At 36.2% G+C, this 19,815-nt stretch overlaps 1 protein-coding gene across 9 annotated transcripts in view; it reads right to left on the bottom strand.

The window, feature by feature from the left end:
* The window catches only part of TENM4 (teneurin transmembrane protein 4), a 1,542,144-nt gene that overhangs the window by 1,044,584 nt on the left and 477,745 nt on the right, over window positions 1-19,815 (bottom strand). For all 9 annotated transcript variants that reach the window (XM_064720073.1, XM_064720105.1, XM_064720113.1 and 6 more), the window contains exon 4: window positions 18,845-18,898. The gene's annotated coding sequence lies outside the window, so the exon portion shown is untranslated. The remainder of the gene's footprint in view (window positions 1-18,844; window positions 18,899-19,815) is intronic.

Raw genomic sequence — 19,815 nt, 5'->3', positions numbered from 1 at the left:
TGGGCCGACCCTGGCCTGCGACAATTCCAGCACTGAGAGACTGATCAGAGACTGAGTGAGCTGCTGCTTGAACCCGGGGTTTTCTCAGTTTGTCATCTCTTTTAGAGTGGCAAGGGGTCTCATTGTTTTGATACTGTTTTGGTCTTATTGTTTAATAAACAGGGTTTTTTTTTCCACCTTTCTCCAAGGAGGTATTTTTCTTTCCTCCCGGACCAGTTGGGGGGAGGGGCCGATTGGATCTGCTTTTCCCACCGGAGCTCCTTTGGGGGGATTCTTCCCCAAATTTGCTCTAAACCTGGACATGGGGGGATATTCCAGGGCAATAACGTGCCTTCTATGATTAGTTCCCACAACATGTGTGCTCATCTCCATGAGCTTGGGTTTCACAACAGTAAAAGTACATCACTGTGGTGGGAGGTTGTAGAAAGGCAGATTTGGTAATCAAAATCTTTGGGACAGTATGACACACTCAAGTATTTTCAGATCCATTTTTCCAAAGGCACAACTGGGTTTATTTAGACCATCCCATTTCAGGCCATGGGAGGTACTCCAAACGCCACCTTGCAAGTGTTAGTGTCCCCAAACGTTCTTGACAGGAAGCCTGCAGCAGCCACAGCCTTATCTACAATTTAGCTGCCTAGTAGTTGAGTAGCATATCTGGTTTCCCAAGAAAGCACCTCTGAATTTTACAGGAAAATGCCTGGTCAAAAGAGGTGTCTGGTTTGAACCAAAAATAATCACTTAGTAAGCTCAAAATAAGAGATCCTTTCTCCCTTTATCACCTGCACTTTAACAAGAAAACCCACTCTGATGGGCCAGCAAGGATAGGAAATGTTTGCATTAGGATTCCTAGCTGAACAGGTATTTTCAGATAAAGCATCAGGACAGAAATGTAATCATCATGCAGCTGCTTAACTGGGTATTCTTCAGCCAAGTCTCATGCCAATGAATTCTAACAGTCACTGTCTCAAGCACAGAGTGGTGATACTCAGCTTTTGGCGGGTGCTGTGTAGGACTGAGCTGCTGACAGCTGATGATAAAATCTAGAAGCACACCAGCTGAGAAATCTCAAAACTCTCCAGAGGGCCCTCCTTTTCTGTTCCTCCACACCTATTCTGTTCCTCAGTTAATGTTAATTTAAAAACCATTGTACTAAGTACTACCTCCATTTGTGATTTAACATAACAGAAGCTAATAGCAATATTGAAGCAATCAGGCATTTTCTTCCTTGTGCTTTGGCTTTTTGCAGTATCTCAGTTTTCCACATAATTTCATCATTTATTCTATAAATCCATGGGAGGCTTAGTAATTGGCAATGAGCACATTATCATGCATATTCTTGTACCCAAAAACCTTTAAAGTAGAAAAGGTAGGAGGGAAAAACAAAACTAGGAGGTGCTTGTTTGAAGCTGGTCCATATCTGCTGATAATTCTTCTGATGCTGTTAGTTCTATCATTTTAATTCTACTGATATGATTAGCTTGTGCTTTTACTAGGAAATTTAAGAAGAAAGTCATACCTCAAATATTTTCTTTCTTATTAGAGACTGCAGAGATAATCTAAGATTTATGGAGCCTTTGAGGCTTTGAAGCAGTAGCTACTGATGGATGAAATGTTTTGGTTATTGGAAAGGGAAGTAAAACAGAAAAAAGAGCAATGCATTCCTGCACAGTCTCTTGAGTGGAAAGCATAAATGTCTAGTTATTATTTCTGATTTGCTTTCAACTTTTCAACTCAAGTTTAAAGATTCTACAGAAAGATTAAGCTTTAGAATTGTCTGTCTCAAATGTTATAGATGTAAATGTATTTCATTAAAAGAGGGATGTATTTAAATAGAAAAAGTAATCAAGTGAAATTTCAGCTCATAGACATCAATGAAAGCTTTTGCATTGCTTTCAGCAGAGCTAGCATTTCACCAAGACATTTCATTTAAAAATCAAGTCAAAACCACTTTCTATTTTGTCATGTCTCTATATTTCAGATTAAAAAAAAAAAGATTAACTGAAGTTCAAAGAACAAAGAACTATTAAAATTCAAAATTAATCTTATTGAACTATTTAGCCATGCTAGTGAGACAGAAAAATGGCTTTGGCAATCTCTCTTCATGAGAGCACTGCTGTGGCTGCAGCCCCTAGATGGCACTGCTAGAAATGGTCTTGTGAGCCAACCAGGCACTCGCAGTTCCACTGAAGAAAATACATTTTGCCAGTTGTGGTGAAGCTCACAGCAACAAGAATCTCGTTCTTTACCTAAAAGTCTGTCCCTAATGGAGTGGTTTGTTTTGTTTTGTCTTTTTCCAGTGTGTAGCAAACATGAAAAAGTCATACTCATGAAAATAAATTACGTCAAAGGGTGTCAAAACTCACACCACAAATGTGAATTTATCATTTTATGAACCCCACTTAGCATTACAGGATGTTTGTGAGGCATAATGGGTAAAAGCTACCATTTTAGCTCTTCTAAGGATAGAATTGACCTCATATAACTTTCAGGGTGGGATTCAGGTTTGTTCTCACACATCAGAGTTAATATCTCTGTGAACTGTGGGCTCACATTTTTCTGTTGCTGCTCCAATGGGATATAAATTTCCAATATGACATCTGTGATTTCAATGAGCATATCTCAGGTATATCAGGCTATCTCAAAAGGTACAATAAACCTGTATATAGACAGCTGAATTCTGATCCTGACATTATGTTAAATGAACTACATATAATTTAAATTGAGTGAGGAACTGAATAATCAGTCTTGGAGAGATTAGAAATTAATGGCATAAAATAGCAAAACTTGTGCTCATGCCTATCCTCAAAACAAAGTACTTCCTTTTTTGTGGAAACACATTTTACAGCAGCAATACAAAGCCATCAGCTTTGATTGCATCTCTACTTCTGTCCCACCTCCTGAATATAAGGACCAAGCTTGAGATACAAACTGACTTTAAAGCCTGGCTATTAAATTTTCTTGCAATTATATAGGGAGGTGGTGGGGAGAATAACATGCAAAAAAGTCACTGTAAATATAATCCCTGTAGAGAAATCTAGGATAGGACATTGTCACTATCACAAAAAAGTTAATGGAAGATTTTTGGACTGCAGAAAGTAATGCCTTTTCAATGACTGGCCATTAGATTAGATGGATTAGGCAACAAATGAAGTGTAAAGGAAAGGGTGTGTTAGCATTTGCCAGCAATAATTGTGCCCTGATGCAAGTGCAACTTGGAAAGAGTGCTCAGTGGAACTCCTCAGTGGGAGATGATGATATGTACATGCTTGTGCCTACCCTAGAAAATAGCTAATGTTGTCTTGCGACAGCAGAATTTTGTGTCAGTAAAAGCTGCTCAGGGTAAGTCCAACTGAAAAATTATTCCTCCGTGAAAATGAATACAAAGCAAATAAAAAATATTCTCCATTCTCAGTGGCAACATTTTAATAGTAATTTTGCCTCATTATATTTATGCAAGGTTTGGGGAGATAAAGGTCCACTGAATTTATGGCAACATAAGATACATCATCCGTAGGATTTTTATCTTACACCTTTGTGTCAGAACACCAGAGGCTGTAAGTCATAGCTGTCATCAGTGTCTTGGAGTGCCTGACAGGTTTCTCTGTTCTTTCTTCAATGACATTTTAACACTTTGGAATTTTTGTTCTGATCTGTGGGTGTGTAGGTGAATGAGTAGCTCATGTATAAGTCATGAGACAAGACTGAACAGCAAGAGCAAGGGCCAGCAGTGATATCAGAGATGAGCTCCCTCCCTCTAATCTCTGAATGTATATAGCAGTCTGAGGATGAGTAGGTAACATACCTTTTAAATAAAATACAAAAATATACCAGTAGCTACTGCATATCTACCTAGATAACACAATTTTCTATGTAACTGAGAAATAACAATAATAATAATAATGATAAAACCAGTTAATATTAAAAAACACATATTTTTTAAATGCCAAATCAAAAGAAAGAGGAACAACATCAAGAAAACACTGATTTGGGAAGTAGATCTAAAAGGTCTGAACACCTCATGCCTAACAATAAATACAGATAGCATCAATACCAAAGAAAAGAAAAATTCCAAGAAATCCACACAAACATGTTATTTCTATAGGCTAAGCTAAAATAAATTTATTTGTCATACAATTCATGCCTAGCAAACCCACCCAAATTAATAAGGATCCATTTCAGAAAAATGTAAAAAAATTTAGGGTGTCTGTTACATTTTCTTCTACATCCTGGTGCAATTTCCATGATTTTTGGCACTTTAACTTTGCTTGTTCTTTAATCTGTCACAGAAAGCCCCCTCTGTCTCACGTAGACTGGAACCAAGCGACAGGAGGCTATAAATAAAAGTGACAGGGGCATGCCAAAACTCAAAAGACACTGCATACAGCACTCAGACAAAGGTTCCTAAAGCATTTTCTAAAGGCTAACCTGTCTCTACTCCCTTCTCCCACAATGACTATAATGTGATCCAAATGAAGGTCATCCTAGTTGAGCAAAGGGCAACGCAGCACAAATACTTCTTTGCAGTGTGTCGGGTAACATAGATCAAAAATGTTTTCCATTAATCACAGAATCGTAGAAACGTTTAGGTTGGAAGGCACCCTAAAGACCATTTGGTTTCAACCCTTCTGCCTTGGGAAGGGAAAACTTCTAGTAGACCAGATTGCTCAGAGCCCCATCCAGCCTGGCCATGGACACTGCCAGGGATGGGAGAGCTGCAACATGTGCCACCTGTACAGCATCTATTGTGTGAGATTAGGATGTAGCAGGATATAGCAGCCAGCTTTGTATTTACCTCCAAGGTCAAGGAGCATTAGCTATCCTTAGGGCATCTCTCACCAAAGAACATGGAGTTTTCCTGGCTGTGTCTCTTGGTGCAGGATGAACTTGTGTCAGAGGGAGTCAGAGCTCGAGCACCAACAAGCACATAACCTGCACTGAGCAGTGAATTTGACACGTCCAGCATACAACCCATTTTTCCTGCTGTTGCTTTGAGATAAAAATGCACTACATAAAGGAAACCTAGCCCAGCTTCCAATTAATCCATAACAATGCAGTGATTAGGATAACCCCCCTTAGAAACATTTCCTTCAAGAGCATGGCTGACTATTCTGTGAAGTTAGATTGAGCTACAGCATGAGAGAGTAGCACTCCAAGGAAGAGATCTGCCTTATGATGTGTTATGGCTTCATTTTGAGCCAGCATTGAATATCTAGAGACAAGTAAAAGAAATGAGTCCATTATAAAGTGATCCTTTTTCTGTGCCTCTCAAATTCTGGGAATCAATAGGTTTTATGATTTCCTGGGGGAGAGGTGAATCCAGTTATAAAACAACTGGCAGTTAGAGATATTTTTGTCTCCTAGGTCTCTGGCACAGAGAATAGCTAATATTAGTGACAGTAAAGAAATAAATGTACTAAGTATATTAATTAAATTTTCTGAAAATCCTCCTCCCATCATTAAGCAACTTGTTTTCACACATTGCTATTCGAGCTTATAGGAAACATTTTTGAGGATAAAGTGTGACTTTGTCCACTTATTATTGATTGGAAAAAGGATGTTGCATATTTGGAAAGACTCTTGAAGTGAAGAGTGTTTGTGAAGGCATACATAGGAGAAAGCAAATTTTTAGTGTGGCACTGGTAGAGGATTTTGACAGCCAATTACAAATATTATTTCTGATCCAAGTATCCTGCGTCACTTCACAGTGTGTAACACTGATCAGATGAACCTCTGTCTCCACAGCTGTAATTCCTTTCTGGTAGTTAGGATTATTAAGCAGTTGTCCTACCTTCCCGTATTAACCACCAAAGCTGAAAATAACTCTTGTGAGTCATACAGCAGGTCCTTGGATACCTGAATGCTCAGGTTCCTCAACACTGCTGACTGAGAACATGAAAACAGCTTTTCAGCTGCCTAAAGGAGAGGCTTATGAAATGCCTTTTAATGAAGAAATAAAAAGAAAAAAAAAAGAAAAAATTTATTCCCAAATGTGGCCCCAAAGCAGTACACAGTTCCTTTTTCAGAAATCCCACTTTGGCTAAGCTGAGATAAAGATACTCATGTTATTTGTTCACTCTGAGTACAGAAATACATGGCAGGCTAAGTTCAAAGACAGAAGTACAGTTTTACCAGAACACACTAATGAAGGATTAGTTATGAAGTTTGTATTTGGGAAAGCATTTATGAAATGAAATCAAATTGTTACCCTTGGCATTTGTAGAGTACAAAGGAAAATGCATTAGATTTTATAGAGATGGGGTCAGACTTTTGAATACAGACTTCTAAACTGCACATTGCTCTCCAGAAAACCCATTAGTTTAGACAATCTGAACAAATGAATGCATATGTACTGCTTAAAATCTTATTTAGGTATGTACAGGGATTTTTAGGATTGTACATATTCTGGCTTGGAAGGTATCTGAGGATATCCTGTGACTCAGTGCTCTACTGCCATTATCCTCTGCTACTTGTTGAATATCTATATGGCTACTCTTTCTTCTGCTGGACCCTCTCTGACAACATGTGAAGTCACTATTCCACTTAAATGGGAACTCTAAAGCTCAGATGTATCAACGAAAGAAAGAATACCTCTCCTAGCTCATATGGTACATTTAGAACAAAATGTGCTTGTTCTCTCCCAAGTTTCCAAATTAAAGTTGTGTCTTAAAAGGGCTGGATGTTCCTGTTCCTCTTACAATCCTGGCACACCATGAGAAAGCTAGCACTGAGTACCAGGATTTAACCCAGACTTCCAAAATGTCCAGTCAGGTTGAAGAAGGTGTGAAAAGAAATAGGAATTCCAAATCTACTATCTATCCAAATGAAGATGCTAATACAATAGCTGGACTCCCAGTATACCCTTGGCTTATACAATATAAAAATCTTATCAACAAAATTGCAGAAAAGGACATCAAGAATCTGATGCAAATTAAAATAGTAAGAGGGCCTCCATGCATAAGAATGTATAAAATCCTGATGCTTTAACTCACAAATTATGCCTGCTTAGTAGGGTTGTAAAATAAAGAATTCACTTTGGATAGAACGAAACTAGAAGGACTCTGTAAGAGTTAAGACCTTCTTGAACATTCAGGTTTAAATATACCATAAGACAATTCATAACATTGATCCTCAAAACTTTCCTTTAATTTTTTAGTCAGAAAAAGCAAATTAGTCCAATAACAGAGTTGGACTAGAAGTTGCTAATAAAAATCCAGCAAAATGTGCTGGAGTTACTATAGTCTCATTGTAATTCTCGTTGACTATCTCCTAATCTTACAATGTGTTAACTATAATTTTTGAATTAGTTATTTTTTGAATAATTTGATTTCCGTGTAAATTCTCTGCAAAGCTATTTGTGTGTGTCAATAAGAGAAGACTTGAGGCTGACTTGAGGCTTTTTCTCAGACTCTCTAGGCTTTGAATAAAGGGTGAATGCAGCATTAATTTAAATCAGTGTATTGATTAAAAAAGGTTGTTGGGTTATTTTAAACTTCAGCTGTTTGTCTGCCACCAAGGAGGTCCAGTGGCCCTTCTGCAGCTAGAAGTTTCTTCAGTTTTTGAGAAACAGTGGTTATGCTGGTTTGCCAGGCCAGTACTTCTCATAATTGTAGAATGGTTGAAGTAGTGATATATGATTTGTAATTGGGGTGTTTAGCCACATCTTCATATATTTTTTTAAAACTAGGTGTTTAACAGATATATTTTCTTTTTGTTTAAGAAAATGTTGTGGTTATGTAAATATGTATACATGTACAGATCAGTTTGTTTGAAGGAGAAAAGCGCACACTATCTCCATTAAAAAAGAAAAAAGAAAGGAATAAAAATAATGTTAAATAAATTACCTTTCCTTTCAAATACATTTCATATAACCATAGAAGAGCAGATACACCTTCCACTAAACAAGACTGCTCAAAACCCCATCAAACCTGACTGAACAGTTCCAGGAATGGGGCATCCACAGATTCCCTGGGCCACTTGTGCCAGTGCCTCACCACCCTCACAGAGTGTAATCTGAACATCTACAATTCTAGGAAATGTGCACAAAGCTCTTTAACTCTTGAGGGAAAGAAAAGATGATTTAGTAGATTTAAATTTATCCTTCCACCATACAGTCAGAGGGATGAAGTAAAAGAAAATACCCCATTTTAAGGCCTACTTCCACTTTCTAGCTGAAGCAGTTTCTGCAAATTATTTTTTGTGGTTTGTTTTGTTTTTTGTTTTGTTTTTGTTTGTTTGTTTGTTTTGTTTTGTTTTGTTTTTTTTCTTTCACAGATATAATTAAAAGGTTGAAAAAAAATTCTGCATGGTTTTCTGTTTTTTCTTCCTCTGTATTAATCTTAACTTCAGGGGCCATCAAAGAGTTGTTAGATGTTGTAAAAGACCTCTGGAAAGTTCTCATGTTTCCTAATAAAAATCTACAAATGTTTTCTTGCATATCTGTTTCCTACAATGACTCCATTTATTCTTTTTACTATCAGTGATACATACTATCAATTAATATTGCATTTGCCTTTTGGTTAGTCAGAAAACAGGCTGGGATAAATTAATTCCTTAAACTGCATGTTAGGAAACATTCAACTATAATTTATGACACTTTCCATCTTCACAGCACTTCTTGAAGCAAAGGCGTTGGGAAGAAAAAAAAGCATTTTTCTCCGGCACTCATGATATCTCAAAGGTTCAGAAGGGCTGGAAACTACAATTGGCACTTGGCTTTCATGAACCCCTAGAGAGCCTTTTCTCTCACACATTAAATGCACAACAAATAGGACAATCTCTGGTCTTAGAGCAGTTTTTGTGGAGGTGACAAGTCTGTTGCGATGGTGTCAGGAGCCCAGCATGTGTACTCTCCCTGGATGTGCAATTTGAACTCTCTGTTGGTAAAAATCAGCATTGTTTTCTCTGACTTCAGTGGAGCTATTCCTGATGACAGCTGTTGAGCTGTTGGCCAGCACTTTCCAAGCGCTTGATTTTATGGCAATTTCTGAATCAGAGAGGTATGTGGATTCTCCCAGACCACAGAGCTTTCCCTTTAATATCAGTAGATCTTTTAGTAAATTAAAGAGGGTTTGTGAAAAGACAAGTATTCACTATTGGATGTTGCTATCCTGCAGATTTCCATAGGAACAGAATGTAGTTATCTCCCTAGGCAGTCATTTGATAGAGTTATGAAGCAATACACACTAGAAATATCTTTTTCTGTCATATTTATAGCAATTATGTCAAATAGTGAATTTAAATAATTTGAGCTGATTACTGCAGGTTTGTGAAAACACACAGTTTGACGTATTCACAAGTTTCAATTACTGTATGTGGAATGTAATTATGTGGAGTACAAACCTCCAGGGGAAGTGGTGTTTTCTAAATACACCTTGTCTGTAATGCAATGATCTTTACTCCTTTTCTGCTCCAGATTTGAAAACATCATAAATTTTGGCAATGGCTGATCACTTTTCAGATTTCACTTGTAAAATCTGCATAGACCTAAGTACAAAGAGAAAAAATCATCACAATCTCAGCAACCCATGTGCTTTGTGATCATATAAATGGAATAACTCTTCAATTTTGCTTTATATTTTTCTGGCAACTGTTCAAGACACCCTGAGTACCATTTTTACTAAGAGAAAGCTTTGAGTACAATGTAATTTCTTTCAAAACAAGCCTTTTAAAGAAGAAACTTGATAATGATTAATCAGCTGATATGTTTTGGAAATTTTAGGAGCCATTCTCTTAAAGTTATTACACCACCTTTAGTGGCCAACTGTTCCTTATGGCAAAAAAGATGAATGATCATCTGATCATCAAGTCCTGTCACCTGTGATTGTAGCAAGCATAGAGCAAATGTCTTACACATATATCCTCCCAAATCCCACACAGCTCAGTCCTTCTGAAAGGGTCCTGCCTAAAATGTGCTCCAGGAAAGGAGCAGGAGGGCTGAGGGCTGTGGAAGGTGACGGCGGCTGGAAGTCAGCATTTTGCTGTGCTGCTGATCCCAGTGTTTATAACAGCTTTCTCTTTTGTCCTTGCAAGACATTTTGTGTTAGCCCCAGTGCCACAAACACTGGCATCAGTGGTTGTACTTCTGTGAGATCTGCAGTTTCATCCACAGACCTTCCCATATGGAAATGCCGATTAAAATTTATATTATGCTTTTAAATACACAAAGTTTCAGAGCTGTTAAATTTGATCATCTCTAAAGCATCTGTGTATTTCATTTGCATCTCTCAAAAACAGATTGACATTAAAATCCATTTTATTTGGGTTGCTGTGATAACCCCAAATAACCCTAAATTCCTTCTGTTCATATTTACTCACATTCATGGCTTTGGAAACTCCTTATCCTTTTGATGTCTTTATTTTCATTGCTAGTGAAGCTGTTTTCATATCTAGCATGGGATGCAGATCTGTTTATTTTATTTTTGACAAATTTTGAACCACACACGAAGGAATATATTTGTGATTATTCCTTTTCCTTAAAAAATTACATGTCCTTTCTATTGTGACATTTATCAAAATAATTCTAATTATTATCATTCAAATTTCAAATCACCTTCTTCCTAAAGAGCTGAAAAATATGCTCTTGACAGGATTGACAGAGATTTGATGTGGGCTTCTGCTTTAAAGGACCAGTAAAAGCCTTTTTTACTATCTGGGTAAATATGACTTTCAATCCCCAAATAGTACAATTTATTTCCGATTAAATAGAAATGTGCAGGAAAGGAAGTGAGGAAAAGCTTTCTTTTGAAAAGAAATTTTATATCCCCTAGGTCCACTCAATTCCAATGTTACTTTGACACAAGACAGAACCTTCCTATTGACCTTGATGACTAAACATTTTATTGCTGTACCCTTATCTGATAAACATTCCTAAAAGGCAACCAGGGTGACATGTCATTTCCTAATGTGACCACAGTGTCCCAGCATAATTCTGGAAGAATGCTGATCTCACGTTCTGGTCACATTGGTGTAATGTTTTGAAAAAGATCATCAGAATAGAAAATCAAAAATGAAAAAGTGAAACCTATTGTAATATAATTTAGTTTCCAGAGCCTTTGAATGTAATGGAAAATATGACTAGAAGTAATGCATTCCCTATTGACCATTTTCTACATAATGACTTACACTATTGCCATTTCCTTTAACCTATTTGCATGGATTTCTAGAAAAAAGTAGTCTACATAAATGAGAATATATTCCTTTTCCTGAAGATGTGAGCAAGTTTTACATAAAAATATAAATACATTTACTTGTTTGGAAATCTAGAATTATCTGTATGAATAGATGAGAAACCAGTGCCACTTTCATTTACACAGTGTATTAGTCCAAGTAATGCAATTAGCACAAATAACGACCTGTCTACATGATCTTCACATTAATCTTCTCCCATGGTAGTTATTTTCCACTGATTTAAATTTCTGACCAATTAGTTAATAGTTCAGCAATGAATATAAAATATGGGTGTCTCTGGGCTTCTTAAAACCAAATAAACACAAAATAATTTATGAGAATTAACAACAGAGAAATTAATTGTGATTGACATAGTGACCATGTATGGACTAAACACTGTACGTGTTGCTGATACTGTTATTAGCCAAATAATAAATTTAAAAAAAAAAGATGGATATATACAAATAAATGAGTGGCACAGGGAAAAACAAGGCAGGTTCTCTGTCATGGAGGCCTTGATGAGACTGGAATAGTTTTAGATAAAAGGAAACCAGAATATCTGCATATCAGGGAATGCTAGGGCATTGTTGCCTGGAAAGAGATGAGAGATGAGGAAATTATGAGATCCATAATTTCCTGCATATATTGGATCCTTCTTGAAGTCTGCTGGATTAAAAACTGCATCCTAATTTAGTCCAATGCAAATAATCCCATCAGAAAGGCTCTTGAGACAGTGAGGCGAAGAACAAGACGAGTAATTTTTATCATAGGACCTCCAGTAGGGCTCAAATTACAAATTATGTTATCAAAACACAATGGTTATTGACCTATTCACTGTACATTTCTAAATTAAAAACAGCCCAGATAAGGTTAATTCAGACTACCTGATATTCTTCACTCTAGTGTTAGAAAAGGGCTTTTTTCAGAGCAGTCGTTCTGACTGCCCTGAAACACTGATTCATCTGCCTGTGTGGTTAAATAAAAATTTCTTATGTATTCTGTCTGTGCCATCAGGACTCTTTTTTTCCTTTTAGACGAGCTCCTTTTCTCTATGAGTATGAACACAGATATCAGTTCTAGTAATTTTCCTCCTCTACTGCCTTGAGATTCTTACTAGCAGCCAGATAGCCTGAATCCTCTGTAATTATTATCAGATCTTGTGGTAGCTGGTGTGGAACAACAGCATCAGGTGTAACGCTATAAGAAGGTCATATCTTGGCTTTTAGTAAAAGATCTAGTGAATTAATTTAGCAACAATATCAAGTACTAAGCTCAATGTATGTTTTAATTAACAACAAATGTGTGTCATAATTAATAAATTACCTTAGAGGCAAAAATAATTTAATGACTTGTAGGTTAGAGATCAGTATACACAAAAAGAAATGTAGGCATGGGAAACATATGAAAGGTTTAATAGGAGGTAAAAAATTTCACATACATGGAATACATTAATATTTAACCTCTCGAGATAAAAACAATTCTGCCGCAGGATAACTGAATTCTTTATGTCTAGTGAATTGATAAATCCTGTCTGCCTTATTGAATCCTTGAGTTAGAGAATGGCTTTCAGGAGGCTTCTGTTCACCAAACCTGGATGTCTTTAATGAGCACAACTGTTATAAAAAATTCTATTAAAAATTTAAAATTAAACTTAGGTATTGCACCAATGAATAAATGTGCACTACGTTTCAAGAATAATGTTTGCTTCATTTTAGAGTCCTACTCTGAATTCAAACCAAAATCTTCTGAAGCCTCTAGTTTTGAATTTGTACCATAAACTTTATAGAGTGCCCATGAATCATCCTCTTAGGCCTAAAATAATTTAATTTAAGTCAGCTGAGATGCCCATGCCAATGAAGCCAAGTTACAAACTACTACAGAGAATGATTTCTTTAAATTATTTTTATGGTAGAGACATGACAGTTTAAAATAATTATAATAACATATGTGAATCCTCCACATATATATTGTGATATCAGTGATATTCTAAACTACCTAGTTGTTTTCACTGCTTCCACAAAGCAGTTCAAAGGGAGATATTATTCAATTAATAGAGAATAATAGAGTGTAATCACAGACTATCAAAGAAAGAAGGAAATTAAACACTTGAAATAAAAAGGGAAAATTTTCAGTAATTTACTCAAAGTAGCAGTATTTAACATGATACAAGGCCAACTATCAACAAAACATGAGAGCATTTCAAATAAATAGTTGATGGGGGGACCACTTTTCCAATTCTTCAGTTCAAAGGCCAAATTTCTCTGCTAAGTCTAGAGTAGAAAAACTGAGGTCCTTCACAGCAGGGCAGTTTAAGATGTTTACTGCAAGAGCCTAGGTCTCTGTCTTGATCAAAAAGGAAACGGTCTCACCTTTTCTGTAGGTTTTTCTGTACCCGCCTTTATTGTTCTCTGCAGGAAGTTAGGATCTCACATGAAACTTAGTAAAATCACCCAAATTTTTAGCTATTGGAGCTCTAAAAGTAGAAATTAAACCAAAAGGTCCAGTTTGAATCTAAACAAGCTCTCATAGAGACTTGAGGGTGCTGCCCACATTGAGGGCACAGGAGAACAGGAATAGATGATGTTTCAACAATGCAGGAGTTGGAGATGACTGGGAGACTCCCTTTAAGTGTTCATCCTGATACAAAATAAAATAGGGGATTTAAGTACTGTAGGTGAATTACAAACTCTATAACCATCCTGCACAAACTTTGGAACATCTCATGGAAATCTCTCCAAGTGAAGCTGAGCACTATTCAAGGTCAGAGAAGGACATTTTATTTTTGTAGAGTAGTACCTTTCAATTTGAAATTTTTGGGTTTGTCATCAAAATATTATTATATTTTAGCCAAAGTCAAAATCCAGCTCTGAAATTAATGAACAGGGAGAAAAACAGGTTTGAAGCCTTTCCACTACAATTTCTGTAATTTCAGAATTGTTCTCAATATATTGCTCCTAGTGCTAGGGTTTTAAGAGCTGCTCCTGTTAGGTCTGATTTTGGAAGCTTGCTGGTATATTCCATTGCAAATGACCTCTTCCTCTGTCTTTAGAGCTGAACTTGAACGTGGACAGCATCACAAATCAGCACCAAATCAAAGGACTTGGTGCCCTTGTCCTGTACTTTCCACTTAGTCCCAACCCCAGAAAGGGATCTGATTTTATCTGAGTGAAAGCATCAATCATAAAAAGGCAATTAACAATAATTCCTGTTAGGTTACCTCAAAGCTGCAAGATATCCTCTGTTAGAACAAGAGGAAATGGTATAATGTTTCACTAGGGGAAGTTTCGATTGGGTATTAGGAAACATTTCTTTACAGAAAGCGTAAGAGACTGCCCAGGGCAGTGGTAGAATCACTGTCCCTGGAAATCTTAATAAAACAGGTATATATGGCACCTGGGGATATGGTTTAGTGGTGGACATGGCAGTGATATAACAACAGTTAGACTTCATGATCTTAAAGGTTTTTTTGCAACCCTAATGACTCCAGGATTCCATCATCTCTTGTTCAAAAACTGTGCTATTAGAGGATCAGCATGTCTCAGCAGCCTCAGAATTGAGAAAGGTGTTCTGATTTGGACTGTTCTATGAGTAATGTTTCTTCAACAAGGGATGAGTTGGAACCTAAACCTTGAGTAGGAACCTAAACCTTGAGCAAGTCTGGCCCAACATCCTTCTTGCATGAATTAGAGCATCTTCCAAACTATGGTGCTTTATATCAGCCGTGATATAGATTGTCAGTCTGGCTTAAGTTCACTCTTTTGGTGGGGAATAGTTTTTGATTTGAAATTTTTTATAAAAAATCAGATCTCATCCAATGCTTTAAAATGAATAATTTCTAAATTTTTCAGCATAGAAATGAGCATTCACACTTAGGCACTGGGATAAAAATCAAATATGTTTCTGTTTAGAATGAACTCTGCCCTGAGATTTTTCACAAATTTTACATCTGGTTCCCAAATGAGCTCAGCTGATAATCAGTGACTTATGAGAAAGCATCAAGAAACATGTCTTTTCAATCTGCTTACAAGGTCAAAAAAATCCCAACAGGATTTAATATATGTACACAAGCCTGATGTATCGGAGGGCTGTGTTTTTTTACAATGCCAACAATTTGATGAGAATATCAATTAAACATGACTGTATAGTTAAAATTTCCATCTCTAAATGCAGCTGCAGCAAGTAACAGGACTGCTAATCAAAGCAGTGTTATAATTTAGCAGTGATGAGGAAAGCAGTAGCCGTCAGAAGGGAATAACAGAAAGGAGGCAGCTGCTTTCGTATCATTTTAGTGTCCATTTCTTTAATGAGCCCAAAGAGACAATTCCCTGCTGACTATTCATTAATTAATGGAATTTATGAGAGGAGAAGAGCTATCAGCATGCAAACAAGTGGAGAACAGGTGATGACAGTCTGTTTGCAGGGAATGAGCATATTGAGGGAAGGAAGGTTTTGAATAAAGCAAATGATCTGGAAGAGATGTTTAAAAAGCTAAGTTACAAATTCCTCCTCTGGGCAGTAATGATGTGTGGCTTACAGGTTAACAGAGACATATTATTAAACTCAGGTTATGAAAAATCCATGGCAACATCTGGGAAAAAAAGGGACTCAGCCCAGAGGACTCAGCACCTGTCTCTTTCCTGTTCTGAGGGACTTCCACCATTTCACAATTACTTGATTGCATTAATAAACAGTTGGATAAATCCCATTAGAAAACTCTGTCTCCTTCCCTCTTGGTCTTTCAATGTTATACTAGTGTCTTGACCTTTGGCTGGGACCTCTGTGATGCCTCTCAAAGCAAACCAGACTCTTTCCCAGACATGAAGATCTCAGGGCTCAGAGAAGATTTTGCCAAAATCAACCTGCAGAGATTAATAAAGAGAAGATAATATTGCAGTTCTGGGCATAGCCACCTCTCTTTCTGGCAGGAGACCCTTTGCATATGAATGGCATCAAAGGGTAGCTGAGATTGCAGATTTGATCGTAGCCTCATGGTATCAGTTCACACAGGAATTCTTTGAGCCTCTTTGCACAACTTGAATTTTTGTAATATTAAACACCCTCAATCCTGGTTCCAATTAATTCTCTTTGATCAGAAAGTTTAAAGTGCTTGCATTTAGATATATTTGTACTAAACAAAACTGGTAATGCTGTTTCTATCCATTTTCTACTACGGGGATTTTGTGTAGGATGTGAGAGGAACCTGGTGGAGCTCAGCTCTACAAGTGCAAACCCCTTAAAGATTTGATATTAGCAACATAGGTAAGAGTAGCCACAAGCCTCTTGTAAACAGGACAGGCTGAGGCAGTAGATACTGGATATGTGGGATAGACTGTGACTGCAAAAGTTCCAAACATGATCCCACCAGGTTTTGGGGATTAACATTATAAAGGTCATAGTGACAATCGCACTCACAAAGTACAACATTCTTAGAAGTCTGTTCCACGCTTTCTTGACTCTTCTGCATATGCAGTAGCCAAAAACAAGGATTTCATTTTTGACACTATATTCTACATGCAAACTGTTCCACATATGTTCACGGAGTGGGTAGATATAGCACATGCTTTTTCTACAGAGATTTTTAAATGTCAGGGATGTTACACATTTTTCTCAATGGCTCTTCTGTCGGGTGGATGATGAAGTAAACAAACAAAAAAAAGAGTTGAGCAATTTTGTCCAAGGTCATTAGTTATGACTTACTGCAAAACAAATCTGGAATGCATCATTAAAAATAAACAAAACAAAACATAGCAGTGTGTATGAGAAAATATGGAGTACAGGAAGACCCCCTCCTTTTATACAATATTGTTTTATCAAATTTGACTGATCTTAGGGCTGAGGGGAGGAAGAGGGATTCTGTTAGCATTAGGGAGACTTGGGCAAATAGGGGTAAGGCTTAGGTAATAAATAACGTCCTTGATTCCACAAGTATATTTATAGTTAGTTTTAAGAATTGTCCATTAAATATTCTTAGATTTATTTAATTTCTCACATATCTTTGAATTTTTTTCTAAAATCTGAAGCTCCAGGAGTCCTATGAAAACCTAAATTTTTGTTATAACATAGGTTAAATTAGGCAAAAACAAAACAAACAATCCTACAAAAAACCCACAAAATCCACGACCACCAAACCAAACTGTAACAAATCGAACCAAACCAAACCAGAAAGCTGGAAGTTAAAATATGTATTTTAAAGAATTCCCTCAATTTTTAAACCAGAATACAGTTTCTGTTTGATTTCTTTTAAATTTCAAGGGGATGCTCAATCCATCCTCCTGACTTCTTGGGGTGACTCCTTTCGCAGGAAAAGTGACTCCTTTCTACAGATCATCTTTCTATCTATATGAAATTTGTTCTTTTGCTCCAATCTAGTTCAAGAGTTCAAAACAGTTTTAGTAAAACATGAAATAACAAAAACTAGTACAAATAATTGGTGAGTAAGGAAATTACAGTTGTCACTTTCTTAGTATATTCATTCAAGACTGCATGATAGAGAATGGAAGCCTGTCTTGTTCCACTGTAAAATATTTAATTGACTTCTAATAAATAATATGCAGCTTTCTTGGCCCAGCTATTTCATTCATAGGAATGACCTATAAAACCCCTTGAGGATAAACCACATACTGCTAATTACAAAGAGAATATTCTGATTATTACTTGGACTTTTAGCACTTTGATGATAAATGTTGAAAATATTGGCCATTTATCTCCTTTCCTGGCTGGAAATATGTGTCTAATGCCATCTTGGTCCAGGCAAAATCTAGCTAGTGAAAATATCATGCATGAGAACACACATATCTTTTAAGTTTGCTGATGTATTATAGAAATTACATCTATCAGAAAAGACAGGCGGATTGTTAAAAGCATTATAGGCCAGGCTGCATAAACTTTACAAAAATGCCCAAACTTTACAAAAATTTCCACATACCTGAGGGGAAAAACTAGCAGAATTTTAAAGTGATTATTTCCAAAAGAACCTGTGACAAATCCACACACAAGCCAAACAGATTCTGAAATTATAACCTGAGTCATATCACATCTAATATGTAAGAAGAGAGAGGAGTTGTTTTCAAGGAGATAAAGAAAAAGAAAATAAATTATTGTTTTCCACTTCATCTTTTTTTCTTATCTTTTTTTTTTTTTTATTGAAGCAGCTCTTCCACACATACATGGCCTGACTGTGATGAGCACCAACAAATTAACCCTGAGATTATCTCTGTTGGTTAGAGCATAATACTTAAACCACTAAGTTTAGAGCATAATACTAAAACCACTAAGTTTGCATGTTTGAATCCCAGAAGGGCCATTCACATAAGTGCTGGATTTGCTAATGCTTGTGGGTCCCTTCCAGCTCAGAATATTCTATGATAAGAATAGCTATGAAAATACAAGTGAGTGGTGGAATTAGGAACTTCCTTATCTCATATTCAGTGGATATACAAACACCCCAAATCTGGTGCAGGTAATGGTAACATAAACCTCCAAAACCAGCTCACATGGTTGTACCATATTTAGGCATAAAATTAATAACTTTATCCATTCTTTTCATTTGATAAAATTTTTTTTCCTTTGACACAACTTCCCTTTCATGAATGCTTAATTTATCTTATACTTAGTTGTGCATCAAAGTTGATGACAGAGAGTTTTAAAATACATAGTCCACATGTTGTACTCCTACCTTAATAAAGCCAGAAGGATGTCCAAAAACTTCTCTGAAAATGCAGCCAACTTCCTAAGGGGAAAAAAAGGTATGTGTGTGTGTGTATATATATATATATATATATATAAACACTGTGATCAAAACTATGACTGTGGAACACATGAAGATAACCAGTCTGATGAGAACTCCAGGTACCAGCAACAAACAAAGATACCCATCCTTTTCCCCAGCATTTGGTCAACCCCATCTGTAGATTAACATTTAAATTTTTTATTGAATATATAAATATTTATTTTATTAATTGCTGCTATTATTATTTTCTTTTCCCAAATCTGCTCAGCATATGAAACTTGCCTATATATTACATCAGAAATTATAGAAGAAATTAATACTGATTGAAATGCATTCTTATCTTATCTTTAATGAGTAATAAAGCAACTAATTTCTAAACAATAGCTGAACCTTCCTTCCAGATTGCTAGAAAGAAGATATATTTTTAAGATGTTCCACATCTTTTTTCATCATTCCTGAAGGTTATAATTATTTGTTTTTCATATTTAACTGAGACCTGAGATTAACAAAAATAAAAATTACAGATTTTAATATAAGTTAAATGTATTAAAAAATTATATCATTTTACTGTTCTTCATGCAATTTTAGAACAATCAGTATAAAACAAAGGGATATAATTCCAAGACAGATGAAAAGATTGAATTGTAGGCATTATTACTCAAGTTTTAGTTATAGTATAAGAGTAAGGCAAAATTGAATAGATTTCAAGGAAAGAAAATAGAAAACTTGTTAAGAAAAACTTACTTCTTTATAAGTTTCTTATTGAGCTTCTAAAACTCATTGCTTCAAGATACCTGTGAAGTGGCCTATGAAATCACTTAGCCTGATTTCTGAACTTGCAGAAAAATGAAAATTACTGGGCTTTAGGATTTACGTCCTGAAAAATTTATCTCAGTTCTACTTAGAGAACTCAAATA

This window comes from Zonotrichia leucophrys, chromosome 1, assembly GCF_028769735.1.
Source record: "Zonotrichia leucophrys gambelii isolate GWCS_2022_RI chromosome 1, RI_Zleu_2.0, whole genome shotgun sequence".
Taxonomy (NCBI): Eukaryota; Metazoa; Chordata; class Aves; order Passeriformes; family Passerellidae; genus Zonotrichia; species Zonotrichia leucophrys.
The sequence above is the reverse complement of the archived record's forward strand: the minus strand, read 5'-3'. Positions and strand labels throughout refer to the sequence as shown.